This window comes from Equus asinus, chromosome 6 (genome assembly GCF_041296235.1).
Source record: "Equus asinus isolate D_3611 breed Donkey chromosome 6, EquAss-T2T_v2, whole genome shotgun sequence".
NCBI lineage: Eukaryota > Metazoa > Chordata > Mammalia > Perissodactyla > Equidae > Equus > Equus asinus.
Window position 1 is genome coordinate 42,485,532 of NC_091795.1, and position 13,138 is coordinate 42,498,669.

The 13,138-nt window shown below is 49.3% G+C and overlaps 1 protein-coding gene across 23 annotated transcripts in view; it reads right to left on the minus strand.

The window, feature by feature from the left end:
* DYSF (dysferlin) overlaps nucleotides 1-13,138 on the minus strand; it is a 218,231-nt gene that overhangs the window by 177,644 nt on the left and 27,449 nt on the right. The gene's annotated exons all lie outside the window — the stretch shown is intronic.

Below are 13,138 nucleotides of genomic sequence, written 5' to 3' on the forward strand. Positions count from 1 at the left end.
GGTCCTCAAAAAGTTAAATATAGACTCACCATATGATCCAGCAATTCCACTTCTGGGTATATACCCAAAAGAAGTGAAATCAGGGACTCAACGAGAGATTTGTACACTCATACAATAACAGCATATTCATAACAGCATTATTCACAATAGCCAAAGGTAGAAGCAACCAGTTCTCATCAGAAAAAGAAATTTTTGTAACTTTATATGGTGACAGATGTTAACTAGTCTCTTGTGGCCATCATTTCACAATATATGCAAATATTGAATCATTATGTTGTACACCTGAAACTAATATAATGCTATATCTTAACTATACCTCAGTTAAAAAAAAGATGGAAGTAACCCAAGGGTCTATTGACAGATGAATGGATGAACAAATGTGGTATCTGCATACAATGGAATATTATGTAGCCCTAAAAAGGAATGAAATTCTGACACCTGCTACCACATGGATGAACCTTGGAGACAATATGCTAAATTAAATAAGCCAGGCACAAAAGAACAAATATTGTATGATTCCACTCAATGAGGGTCCTAGAATAGGCAAGTTTTTAGAGACAGAAAGTAGAATAGTGGTTACCTGAAGCTAGGGGTGGGTGGACGGGAAGTTATTCCTAAGTGGCCACAGAGTTTCAGTTGGAGATGATGATGAAAAAGTTCTGGAGATGGATGTGATGCCGACCCTGGTATCAGTTTCCCCACATTAAACCCAGCATATATGGGGTTAAAAGCAAAACACCCATTCCCTGCTTGCTCTCTGGCTTCCTGGCTCCAGAATCCACTATTCTCCATGGAGACAGACACCATCAAGGACAAGCACCTGGACTATCTCCTCCCACAAAGAGATACGGGCTGATGGGAAAGCTGCTGACCAGCAAGGTCATGAGCTCCCTCCTGTCTGCAAGTAGTCTCAAGGCCAAAGACAGGCTGGTGGGAAAGCTCCGACCAGCAAGGCCATATGCTCCCCCTCCCCTACCTAAAGCCCCAAATAAAAACCCTTCCTTTTAGGTTTTTGGGGAGTTTGGGATTTCAGCCTTAGCTGCCCTCTCTCCTTGCTCAGTGCTGGGCAAAAATAAAGTTCCTACTTTCTTCCACGACCCCCGGTGTCAGAGATTGGCTTGCTGTGCAACAGGTGAGCAAACTCACTTCAGGTTCGGTAACAGAGGGTGGTGATGGTTGCACAAAAATGTGAACGTGGTTAATGCCGCTGAACTACACACTTAAAATGATTAAAATGGAAGTTTTGTTATGTATATTTTGCCATGATAAAATAAATACCAGCTGCTTATGTGAGCTTATATGTGCTCAATTTCCCTAATATTTAAAGAGAGAGGTGTTCATTAACACTCCTTCCAGGGTTCTGAGACCCCTCACGATGCTAGGAGTCACATTTCCTAGAATGTGGACTGGTTTGTGTTATACTCCTTCACAGCACGGAGCAGGCAGGTACCACAGCTGACTAAACTGGGCTTCAGGAGTGTCTCCATCCCAGGGCCCACACCGGGGAGGCATCTGTCACCAGAGAGTTGACCAAAGTGTCCTTAGGACCCTGCATTGTCAAAAAGACCAGACAGTAGGTGTAGGGGACCCATGAATCCATTCAACACTGGTGACCAGAGTCACCCTGTCCTTCATGGAAAAACTGGGGCAGCAGAGTGGAGGGACCTGCTCCAGCAGGTGGACGGTGGAGCCCGCCCTAGACCTTGGGCCTCCAGATTCCCTGTGCAATTCCTGAGCAGCAGGTCCAGTCGTCCAGACAGCCGAACACGCAGCTGGAGCTCAGGCTCGGGGCAGGGTCAGAGAGCACAGAGCAAAGTCTGGCCTCCTCTGCCTCCCTTTCAGGCCTCAAGCCCGCCCAGCCCCAACCCTGGAAAATTCCCGGAAGTGGGGCGGGGAACAATGGGAGGAAATGCAGCAGGAAGCCCTGGCCCCACCCCTGCCAGCCCAGACACCTCCAGGCAGGCGGCCCAGAGACCTTGGCCAGGAAGGACTACTTGTTATTTCCTCCCTTAACTGTCTCTGGGCCATGAAATGCCCCCACCTTCTACCTCTGCCATAGGCCCTGGGGCCAGGCCCTCCAAGAAGCTGGGCGGCTTCACAAGCCCCCACTCACCGAGAAAGAAAGGCTGGAGGCAGGCTGCCTGTCGGAAAGCCAGAGCTGGCTGCCCAGGAGTAGGCAGCACAGAACTGCTCTGGGAGGAAGGGCTGGGGGAGCAGAGGAGGGACTCCCCTGGGGTGGGACGGGACTGAGACTTGCTCTCGGGGAAATCCTGACTGCCACTCTTCATTCATTCATTTCACAAAGGATGGAAGATACCGCGCTTTACTCAGGGAGCCTCAGGCCTGGGAGGGCTCACACCCTTGAGGAGACCCACTCCACCTGGAAATCAAGACTGAGACAGAGATCCTAGGGCTCAGGGGCCATCCACACAAGGGTGCTGCAAGCTCAGTGGGCACCAACCAGTGGCCGCATGTGGCAGACAGTATTCAGTAGAGGTCAGAGAAGCAAGGAAGGGGTTGCCAGGGGTTCCTGCACAGGCTGCCTCGGAGCCAGCTCTGAGTGTGCAGGCCCTGGCAGGTTGGAAGCAATCCCTGTGAGCCTTGACCCACCCCCTGCAACCTACTGATAGAAAAATGCCACTGGTTTCCCATCCTGCCCCGACCTGGTCATCTCTCCCGGCCCTGCTGTGGTCTGGAGCCGCTGGAATGTGGGGGCAGGGGAGCAAAGGGGCTGAAAGAGCCGCTGCAATTGTCACGGGGGAGGGAGAGGTCAGAGCAGCTTACATCCCACAGGGCACACATTTTTCCCCCGTGGGAAAAGAACCAGTACCCATATTTATCATCCAGTGAGGCTGCTGTCCTGTTGGAGATAGGAGAAGAGCTATGGGTGGTGGCCTTCCAACCTGAACTTTAAGCAGAAAGTCAGAGGGCATGAATTAAGGTGCCCAAGTAAGTTTATTTTAATGATGCACAAGGAAATCTAAACAATTTTATTTGAAAATATTGGGCCATTTTATATCACCGTTTGTAGGAACAAAACACAGGAGGCAACCCACATGTCCATCAGAGAAGATGGGTAAGGTCAAGTACACCACACAGTAGAATACTATACAGCTATGACTACAATGGGCAAGTAAGCCATGGACTTAGATATGGAACATCTTCAAGATATACTGTTAAGTGAGAAAACAAAGAATGTATATAATATGCTACCTATTACTTAGAGTGCTCAGAATGCTAGACAGAAAGTAGAATGGTGGTTGCCAGAGGCTGGGGGGGAGGGAAGAGTGGGGAGTCTGTTTAAATGGGCACAGAGTTTCAGTTTTACAGATGAAAAGAGTTATGGAGATGGATGGTGCTGATGGTCACACAACAACGTGAATGCATTTAATACCACTGAACTATACGCTTAAAAATGGTTAATGTGGTAATTGTTAGGTGTGTTTTACCACAATATAAAAAAATTGATTTAAAACATGAACATGCTACCTGTCATGTAAAAAAGAGGAGAGTCAGAGTCTATATTGGTGACAAAGCAATAGTATAAGAACTCTGGAATGATACATAAGAAACCAAGAACAGTGGTTACCTATGGGGGAAGGGACAGAGCTGGACGGATGGGGGACAAAGACGATGGAATTTTCCCTGCCTTTTTTGTTTATAGTTTCTGTTTTTATAACCTCTTAGTTTACCAATTTGAAAATTAAATTTTAAAATGGAGCATAAAAAGTCTTTAAAAATCTTATAATTTATTCATTCAACAAATACTTACTTTGCACGTCAGGTGACATAGTCCCTGCCCTCCTGGGACTCACAGTCTGCTAACAGCTACCCTCCCATGGACGGAGTGCGGAGGAGATACAGCGCAGAGCGCTTAATTCACACCACCGCACTTAAACTGACACTAGGCCTGTGGTAGGTACCGTCATTGGTTCAATCCACCTTATAGACCAGGAAATCCGGACCCGGGAAGGCGTTTGACCTGCCTGATTTCACGCAAATAAAAAGGCAGGCGGAGTCTGACTCCAAAGACTTTCCCTTGACGCCCATGCAGCGGGGGCACCCCATGAACCCCATGCACCCCATGGCGCATTGTGAAAGAAACAAAAAGGTCCTCGGTTTGCTCCATCCATGGAAAAGGGAATCCAGCCCATAAATTTGATCTGGTTCAATTAAAAAAAAATCTAATTCCCAGCTGTATGAATCATGCCTTTTTATTTTCTGCATTTTGATGCTTTGACGTCTGGGGCCTTGCTGACCCTGGAGGGACGGCCCCTCCCAGGCTAACAAATTCCTAGGGATGATAAATGACTCACCTGCGAGTGCACCTTTTATATGCAAACCAGCCAATCCAGAGCCCACACCCCACCACCTCTCCACAGGGTTCTCACTCCAGGGCACAATTCCCTGCCCAGGCCAGGTACCACAGCTCTGGACAGCCCTTGTACCCCACAGCTTGATGAAATCATTCAAACCAGCCAATCCTAAGCCTGCGTCCCCTGCCTCACCCATCCTTTTCCGAGGAAACCAGGAACTCAAGGCTCTTGCCCATACTTTCCCCTCACCCCTCTGCTCCTGACTGACCTGGTGCTTCCCCATGTGGCCTTGAATGGTGTGGCATGCCACCCAACTTGTGGGAACTGTGAGGATCAAACTATCCTTTCATAGTAGTCATCTCCTGATCTGTGGGCCTCACCATACCTGAATAATAACAAAACCTACATTTTAAAACACAAGGCTGCTAGTTCTTTGTTGGGGATATCAAGGGTGAATGGTCATTTTAAAAAGCTCGGTAATTAAACTTGTAGATAGGCTAAGCTCTCAGTTGAAGAGGAGGTTGGGAGGTCAAGTAGTCTCCACTATGCCTTTGGAGTTTTCAGTGGGTGGCCTTGAAGGCTGGGCCCTGAGGAGAGGGAGGAGAGAAGGAAGAGAAGGGTCCGGTGTGGGGTACAAGTCTGGCAACACGGCAGCTGGCCGAGACCCCGGGAGAAACCAGCCAGTCAGAGATGGTTGAGGGACCCTAAGAGAGCGGCTCTCCCCCTGAAAGTGGTCTCCATGCCAGCAGAGGGTGGCAGACCCTCCCCCAGGTACCCCAGGCCTCCCCTATGCCCTGGTGCTATGAGCTGAAGAGTGACAGGGTGGAGCAGCCGGAGAGGACAACAGCCCAGGCGCTAAGAGCCGTGTTAGGAAGAGGTTAGATGGAGAAGTGGGTGCAGCTCACACTGACGCTGACCAAGAAGTGGATGTAGGACAAGCCCCCTCCCCTTGACACCCCAGAGGAAAGCGACCCAGGAGGGCTGACAGGACACACAGCTCCTGCTCTACTGGGCTTGTGGGACACCCCAGGTGGCCGACTTCAGGGTGTCACACACACAGCCATCTTCACCTGTTGGGTCACTCCCAACATTTTCAAATGGAAAATTCAACCTATAGCAATACTCTGGAGACATTCTTTCTCTCAACTGTCTTCCAAAAATAAATATTGATCACTGAGTGATTAAGAATCAGAGCTCTCAAGTCACCCTACCTGGGTTGGAAACCCAGCTCTGCCATGTGACAGCTGTGTGTCTGGGCACAAGTTGCATAATCTTTCTGAGCTGTCTCCTCATCTGTAAAAGTCATTTACTCATTTGCAAATACATAGTGAGCACCTCCCATGGGTCAAGCCTGTTGTAGGTACTGGGGATACGGGTTGAACAAAATGGACAAGCCCCTCCGCACAGCTGGAACGTCAGGGGAAGAGTGCACACTGCAGAGGATTCCTGTAAAGTGGAGCTGACGTACCTGGAGCACAGATGGGGCTTGGGAAGTGTTGGCTCCCTTCCTCCTGACCCCACTCACTATCTCCCCGTCCTTCTCTGCACATACCTATCGCACCAAATCACCATGAGGCCACGTTAGGGCATGACTTGAGGCACTGTCATATGCAGGAGGTTAGGTTTATTTCTGATCATTCCTGATGGTAGAATAGAAATGAGACCCTCAAAATCTCAGAGAGAAACACTGCAGCTCAACTGAAGGAAGGACTTTCTAACGGAATAATCCAGGCCCAGAATGGGCTTCTTCCTAACTCCAGCCCTGTCCTCCAAGGACGGATGGGGTGAGACTCCTAGCCCGATAACCCATAGGTCTTTCACCTCTGGACGACATACCTGCCTCGGGGGGAGGCTCCAGTGAAAGCATGAATGGCCGGGACACAGTGCTGGGCACAGGGTAGGATCAACACCTGATGGCAGTGGGGTCAGACAAGGTCACCACTAGGGCCTCCGCAGGAAAGGCTTCCACAGCCCAGACTGGCGCATGTGAAGGGAAGGCTGGCAATGGAAAACCAGTTCCCAACCATTATGGTAAAGACTGAATCAGGCAAGGATCATCTGTGGATGCTAAACCTAGGGGACGTTTTGATGAGGAGCAGGATATTTTCAGGATCTTAAAGTGTTTCTTAACAGACTTCCAGGCGGAAGAAATCCAGTAAACATTCAGTGGGAAAAATCAAACAACACCTTCACAGGTGATTGAAATGAACATCACCAATGACGAACATCCTGGGCCTCCAGGTCCTGAGAGGGACGCAAGACGCTATGAAGTATTCTGGCCAGGAATTAGTAACCGGATCTAATCGTGAATCCATTCGTGAGAGAAACATCAGACAGACCCCAAATGATGACCATTCTACTAAAAAACAAAATGAGCATATTGTATTATTCAAAAATGTAAATTGTTGTAAAAGACAGAGGCTATAGAAATGTTCCAGAATAAAGGGGACTGTGGAAATATGATGGTTAAATTCAATATGAGAGTTTAGACCGTATCCTGCAATGTGGGGAAGGGGGAGTAGGAATTGCTGTAAAAGACATTATGGGGTCAGTTGACAGGCTTGATGTACAAACAGAGGATTAGATAAAAGTATGGCAAGCAGGTTCAATTGACTGAAGGTGGTGGCCATACTGTGATTAATGTAAAAGAATATCCCTACTCTTAGGAAACATACGCTGAGTTATTATGGGTAAAGGGCCTTGATGAATATACAGTAGTCCCCCCTTTTCCCTGGGGGAACGTGTTCCAAGAGCCCCAATGGATGCCTGAAGCTGCAGATTACCGAACCCTATACACACTATGTTTTTTCCTATACATGCACACCTATGATAAAGTTTACTTTAGAAACTAGGCACAGTAAGAGATTAACAACAATAACCGATAATAAAATAGAACAATTAGAACCATATGCTGGAATAAAAGTTACTGTAGATCTTAGCAACCTCAGCATATGATTTATTTTTTTCCTTATTAAGTGGAGTACTTTTACCTTTTCACTTAAAGGAAGCACCATACGGCTTCTGCTGTATCTGAAGAGCCAGCATCATTACTCTTGTGCTTTGGGGCCATTATTAAGTAAAATAAGGGCTACTCAAACACAAGCACTGCCATATCGTGACAATCTATCTGATCACCCAGATGGCTGCTAAGTGACTAATGGGTAAGTAGCACACACACTGAGGATACGCTGGACAGAGGGGAGCTTCACGTCCCCAGCGGGATGGAGCACGACCACGAGAGATTTCCTCAGGCTACTCCAAATGGCACGCTATTTAAAACTTGAATTGTTTATTTCTGGAATTTTCCACTTAATATTTTCAGAATGAGGTTGACCGTAGGTGACTGAAACCATGGAAAGCAAAACCGCAGATAAGGGGGGGTGACTACTGTAACCTATCTGCAAATGGGGGAGAGAAAAAAAGGCAGGAAGAAGGAGGGAAGGAGGGAGAGGAGCGAGAGAGAGAATATTGTAAGGCAACAGAATAGAATGTTAATTGTAAATGCCTCTGAGTAAAGGGTATTTGGACGTTCTTTGTTCTATTTTTGAAACTTTGCTGTAAGATTGAAAGTATTTCCAAAAAAAAAAAAACCTCCAGAAGAGTTTCCACATGTCAGTTTCTCATTCTTTACCTTTTAAACTAAGGACATGGCAACTAAAAATACATATATTACAACTCAAACCCCTCCATCACTGACTCAGCTGCACCTTCCCCTCTTTAGGTTCAGTGAGTCAGGCGTGCCAGGAAAGTCAGATGGCCCCTGTCCTGGCGGGACACACACACTCAGGGGAAATTTAAGGACCCCTGTGAGGAGACACCGTGAGCTTCGCCCCGTCCAGCCCTCAGCCATGTGTGCCTCGCAGCGAGGGGCAGGAAATGAGGGACAGCTGGACATTCCCAACCCGCCTGGCCTCTGGCAGCCTTCCTGCCAGTCTCTGAATCCCCAGGGGCTGCCCAAGGGTAACTCTAAATAGTTTTCCACTTCAATCCAGAGAAAGACAAAAGAAAAACTATTCTGAAATCCAGGGAGGTCCTGGATAGACTCCAGGACAAAATATAGTTATAAAATCCTTGGGAAATAAGGCAATGGTCAACGCTTCCGAGGATGCTGAGAACAATGGGACGGTGAACTATAACTATTCCTGCCCCAAAACAGCCTCCCGCGGATTCCAGAAAGGGGGCCTGCAAACCGCTTGCTGAACCCAGATGCTGAACTTCGGCCTTCTTTCCCCAACTTCTAGCAACAGCGAACGGCCGGTGCCTTTTGAAACATCTAAGTGCCCACGCGCACATCTGCATGAGTGTCCACTCCTGGGTGGGAATGACACTGTGACAAAGCAACTGAGAGACGACAAACAGGGAGAAAACGCCCTCCACATGAAAAACAGACCGAGGGTTAATATTCCTAATAGCACCCCAAATACACAAACCACTACGAACGAGTAAGAAAAAACAAGTAACTCAAAATATAAGAGAGGCAACTGACAGAAGAAGAAACACAAATGGACAATAAACACACGAAAAGATGCTCGACTTGACAAGTAGTCAAGGAAACACAGATTAGAAGATACGTTTTTCCTCCACGGCACTTGCAAAAATAAAAAAGTGACAGCACTATTTTTTATGCTGTTGGTAGACATAAATTAGGCCATCGTTTTTGAAAAGTAATTTGGCAGAATCTACGAAAATGTCACATGCTCATACTTTGATCCAGTCATCCCACTTCTAAGGACCTATCCTAAAGAAACAAATAGTGCAAGGACATGGAAACACTTGGACAAAGACGTTCACCGGATAATCGTTCAAGAGCAAGAAATTGGAAAGAAACTAAACACCAGTCAATAAGGGTACGCTGGGATCAATTTTGGCACGCCCACCCTGTGGAACACCAGACAATCACTTAAAATGGGGTTGACCAATACACACATATCCAACATAGAACATCTCCATCTTCTAGAAAGTTCTATCAGGCAGCACTGGCCTGGAGTCTCCATGAGTGGTTCTCAGCCCAGGCTACACAATAGACACACCCAACACCTGGGAGTTTGTAGTGATGCCCAGGACCCACTCCAACCAATGGAATCACAGCTTCCGGGTGAGACCCAGGCACTGTGTATGTACAAGCTGCAGGAGATGCTGCTGTGCAGCCTGGATTAGGAACCTCTAAGATAACGTTCCAGGGGTCAAAACATCTGGTCAGGGATCAGGATCACCTCCCCTCCAGGGTCTCTCTGAGAAGCCCAGAGTAAACAGGAAGCTGTTCAGTGCAGCCTGGGACGGGACTCCAGGACCTGCAGCTGGGTTTGCACAAGTGTCTCCCATCCATAGGAGCGAATTTCCTTTTAGGTGCATTTCAAATCTGATTTTATGGACAAAAAGTAGATCCACCCTTGCACTTGGGTCAGGGATCCCTCAGGCTCAGGGTGGGTGGGCTGCTGAGCAGCCTGGAGGCAATTCCCAGCCCAAGGTTCCCCTCCGGAGGCATGGAGGGCTTCCCGAGGTCCCACTCCGGGCCGGCAGTCCGGTCTGGTAAAACAAGGTCACCTAAAACTGCCATCAGGTCATCGGGGAAACAGAAACGTCAAATGCCCCAGAAGCCGTGGGGAAAGAGAGGTGAGGGAGAGTCGGAGGAGAGAAACAATAAAAGGACATGGGGTGAGGAAGGAAAAGAAGTGAATCGAGAAGCTTGTCCAGACAGGTGCGGAGTGAGTGGCAGCAAAGAAGGAGGGGAACTCTAGAAACAGATGGGGGCGAGGGGGGAGGTTAGGAAGAGGGAGAGGAGCCCAGACAGAAGGAGGCTGCAGGAGTTCACGACGGTGGAGGGCTACAACCCACCTCGCTCGGAAGAAGGCCCAAGGAGGACCATTTGTGAGCTCACAGGACACACGCCCAGGACCCCCAGAAATGAAGGGGGAAGCTGCAGGATGATCCTGCGGGACCTCACTGAAACCCTGAGGACAGTCAGATGACAACAGTCACCGTCCCGCCTAACTTATTTCCCTGTTTGCTTCCTGGCCAGATGGTGACAACTTGAGGGCATTGAGGTGTTCAATTTAAAATGTTTGTTGAACTGAATTCACTGAATTTTTTCCCTCTTCTCTCTCAAAATTTAAAATGTCACGTGATTACTCTTGTCACTTCCTGGTGTGTTCCTTACTTTTACAACTTGAGAATTTTTAATACTTTTAATCTCTGATTCTTTCCCTCTGATTCCACGTGTATAGTGTAAGCGCTGTGAGGTCTACCCACGGGCACCGCAGAATGACCCGGCAGGCGTCTGCCCCTCTCCCATGGCCCCCGCAGCTCACCCTCACGTGTGCCTGACATCTAAGCAAACTGCTGTGGGGGCTGCATACCCCAGGCGGCTCCGATAACAAAGCCAAAATTCTATTATTTCCACACACGACAGTGTCGTTTTGGCAACTGGTGAAATTCTTCAGATATTTATGAATGTAAGTTATTTAAATTTAGTTTAATTAAAATTTAATTTTAACTGCAAGACATGCAAAATGGAGAAAAATGTTTGGAAAACTCAAAAGTTACATTCAAGTAGTTATCAAAAAGAAGTTTGTGGCAAATTTAGAAGTTTTGTGAATTAGTTCTTCTGCAAATTGCTATTTGGGGAACTGACTTTCAGCACACTGACCCTGCAGCGGATTGGTTCCATGAGGAACTAGTTCTCAGGGATCCAGCTTCCCCCCAGGAGCTAGGGGACACCCACAGGTGCCAATGAGAGGGCCACAAGGTGCAATGCAGCCTGGCCCCTCGTGTGACTTCTGACCCACAGGCCAGGACAGCCCATGTGTGCCACTGGCCTGGTGTCACTCTGAGGGTCAGTCTGGCCCTGGAATTGATCAAAAATATGTTCACAGCCCGTGCTCTCATGCTGCCTTCCTGGTCTTAGAAATCTCCCCACAGGGCCTGTAAAAATGCTGAATGTGATAAGGAAAATGAAACATGCATTTCCTCTGCATGCCCTGCAGTAACCAGACTGTCCTCCTTTGCCTCACTCAGCTCCATCAACCCTAGCATCAGCAGGGAACTGAACTTCCAGAAGGGCCCGGCACCTGCCTGGGGCTTCCAGGAACCTCTGAGAGGTCCAGGGGGCTCAGTGATTAGAACCATGTTGCAGAACTGCCCTCCAATCACAGCTGCGCCATCACCAGCCTTTGAGAAATTTACCGAAGCTTCTGGAGCTTGGTTTCCCCATCTGTAATGATGACAATTATAATAGTAAGGCCTAACTGATTAAAAAAGATCTCATATTATAAAGACTGGGCACAGGGCCAGACACTCCGCTAAGCTCTTGGTGAACGTCAGCTGTTGTGATTTTGCTATTATTATCTTCTGCCTGGTACGGGAGGCCCCTTCCCACTCTGGCCCCACTGCTCCCATTCCACTGGGCTGCACCTGTCGTGTGACTGAGTCCCACCTATCAGGCCTTAGCCAGGCTGCCCTCCATACCCGAACACTGGAATGCTTCCCCTCCTCACCTCTCTAAAGCCTACCCCAGCCTCAGGGTCAGTCTGAGCAGGCCTCCTCCAGGAAGCCTTCCGGGACCACCCAGGGCCCAGCATCGCTCCCTTCCTGACCTGCAGGTCCACGTTCAGGCTGTTTAGACACTGCCGTGTTCACCACACGTTTGCCTGTGTTGAGGTAGCTTAGTGTGAACTGATTCCAGCCTCTGCTGCCTGTGCAGGGAGTGGCTGCTGAGGTCCAGGCTGGACAAGATGGGCCCAAGATGCCCTAGGCCCCCACACCTTGCAGCCCCACCTTGGGCGGGCCCAGTGAAGGTGTCCCCACCCTCCCCACACACATACCACACCCCACCATGCACTCATGGCCAGCAGAGCCCCAGAGAGACAGTTGGGTTTTTCCTCCAAACTTTTTAAGATTTCAGACTTTCCAGATGTTTTGCAGCCTGAGACCCTCGTCAGCTTTCCCCAGGTCTCTAAATCATCCTTCCTTCCCTCTCTCACCTCCCTGACCCCAGGTAACACAGCCAGGCCTACCCGGCCTCAGACACGGCTGACTCAGTTCCCAGACAAAGACTCCCCTGCGAGCAGGTCACAAAACAGCAAGCCGATGCCTGGTCCTTGGGCCCAGACCCCAGTAAAGGCACCCAGAGCATGAATCCACTCCTGCCAGGCCCCGTCATGCCCAGCAGGGACAGCTGAACGCCCACCCTGACATTCAAGGCTCGTCACTGTGCAGCCTCCAGGCTGCATCTCCCAGGCCACCCAACCCCACAACCAACAGGGCTATCGATCTGCAAGCTTGGGTGGTCCTGCCCACCCCCTAACCCCCCAGTACCAGCACATACAAGGCCCAGGAGCTCAATGACAAGAGAAAGGACCCATCTCCCACCTAAAGAGAGCCTGCTTTTGCCACCACCATTTTGTCCCTGCTATTCCTGCTGCCTGGAAGCCCTCTCCACCACAAAAATGAAATAACAACAGAAAACACCACCACTGGGAGGTGTGCGGTCACGGTGATCCCCATTACTGTTCCGACTTCTAAACCAGAAACCTCACTCAAGTCCCACCTCTTCCGTGAAGGCCTCCTGGAGAGCTCCCTGCCAGCTGCGGCTTCACTTTGCTTCTCTGCCTCCCGGAGTGTGCCGCTGCCCTCACCAGTCTGGACAGGGCAGGAGAGAGGGCAGCGCCCAGGCTCCCCTGGGGTGAGGCAGGACACAGGGCGCCCTTTCCTCCCTGCTCCCTGGGGCACAGGCTGTCTGTGCAAACACATGCACGCCTTACTCTAGCCCCTTGTCCTTCCCGGCAGCCTGGGCAGCTCTCAGATTTACGCATGGCTGAGCTCCT